Genomic DNA, 1,942 nt, shown 5'->3' on the forward strand with positions numbered 1-1,942 from the left:
TGAACAAACTTTTTGGCTAACCCAGTACTACCAGTACCTAGGACAGAACTCAAATTGCTTAAACACACCCCCCACAACACAGACTTTGCTACCTTCCAAGCCAACCTCTCACACCATCATAAGTTTAGATAGTAATACTTTGTAACAAGTCCTCACAAAGGTCGAGTGGTCAAAGGCTTAAAAGTCACTTATTATAAAGTGAAAGAATCCTGCCAAAATAGGAAATTACAAAGCAGAGCAATGTTCCAGGTATCTCTATCCTGCCCTGTTTATACTTGGGATATACCAGGTATCCATGTGTGAATTTCTTCAGCGGACATGAGGCCAAAGCTTCCCCAAAAGCTCAGGAACAGTAACACCGTCTCAGGTTCTATTCCATGGTTCCAAAGAGCTTCTTTAGAACAGTCTGGGAGTCTTGGCTATGAACTGAGATGCACCAGGAGTTACTCTTCTCCTGAAGGAAACGGTCCACAGTTCCTGATCTTCAGGCAATTTTTCTTTAACAAGAAACATGCATTTCTTGTTATCTTTGATGTCAAAGGGCACTTGAATGGTAAGGACTAGTGTCTGCATGTTACAGTTAAACATTTGGTGCAGAGCGTCCGATGCCAGGACACAGTGATCTGAGCTAAGCCTGTCCTCACCTGTTGCTCACACCTCAATCTGTGGTTGGCCAAGCAGTGAGAAGCAGTGGGAAAGACAGGAAGCTTCACTATTTCAGAAGCGAGCATTTTCAGTAGATGTCTCATGCAGTCTTGACTTGTCACAAATCCAGTTTCTTCAACTGCTCATATGTCACAAAGAGAATAAGATTCCAAGGACCAATTCCCAACCAATTTAGCCAAAACCGTTTATATAGAGCAGAAAATTCTTCATTCTTCCATGTCTATAACAAGCAATCCAGGGTATCTTTTTAGCCAGGGCGTCTGTCATCACAGAGGACTCTCTGATTCATTGTACATGTTCTCACCACATTGACAGGGTTTGAGGCCAGGGCTCCCGCCAGCCCACAGGTGAAGCTTGAGAGGAAATGGTGTCTCTCATTAGGCTTGAGAGAATCAGATGCTTCTTGGTGAAGTCGTAGACCGGCAGCTCCACGATGCCCACAATAGCAGCCCTTTGAGTGGTAAGGGATACGCCCTTCCACAGTCCTCTCTTTCACTCTTGCTGGTAAATGTTAATGAAATTGCCTGTCTTTCTTCCTTGCAGGGTGCTGCTTTAAGCTTGCATCCATATCTTCAAAACATCCGTTGGATTAGCAATGCTTAAGGATATGACTCCAGAGAACCCCACAGACCACATTTATCAGAAGGGTTTCATCTTTTGGATGCTCGACAAATAACCGCTTCAAGCTCTGATAGGTGCCTTATCTTGATGGTGCCATAGGAAGCCTGGTGTAACATCGCTGGGGCAATCCCCGAATACAGCGCTTTCAGGCCTTCCTCTCTTGCCCATCCTCACTAATGCATGCAACATTCCTTCATACCTGATTTCTTTAAAGTTTTCATTGTTCTTCTGGCCTTGAATCTGGAGCCATGTCTTGGTTAAATCAATTGGAAAGGTACTGCACTCTGCCGTGTTGGAGGCCAGGTCTCCATATACGAAGGGCTTCAAGCCAGGCCTTCATACACGATATGCTCACCACTGTCCGTTCTTTTCATTCACAGAAGCATAGCCTCTAACAGGGTTTTCTGGGGCGGTGGCGGCCCTGTGTCTTCTCTAGTTCTGGGTCAGCAGCAGACGGAACCGGCAGCTTTGAGGGAACTGAAAAAGAGGCTGAACCCACATTTCTTGCATTTCCTGCATTGGCAGGTGAATTCTTTACCGCTGAAGCACCTGGGAAGCACATGGAGCTTATAACATGTTTATAGGGAAGTGCACACACCTTAGGTAGATAGCTCAGTGAAGTTTTTCATGTTTCCACCTTTGTAACAACCACCAG

General features: G+C 45.3%; 1 pseudogene; it reads right to left on the reverse strand.

Annotated features, from left to right (window-relative positions):
• Nucleotides 1–763: 763 nt before the first annotated feature.
• On the reverse strand, nt 764–1,605 carry LOC138080329 (kidney mitochondrial carrier protein 1-like; annotated as a pseudogene).
• Between the last annotated feature and the right edge of the window lie 337 nt (nt 1,606–1,942).

This window comes from Capricornis sumatraensis, chromosome 5 (genome assembly GCF_032405125.1).
Source record: "Capricornis sumatraensis isolate serow.1 chromosome 5, serow.2, whole genome shotgun sequence".
NCBI lineage: Eukaryota > Metazoa > Chordata > Mammalia > Artiodactyla > Bovidae > Capricornis > Capricornis sumatraensis.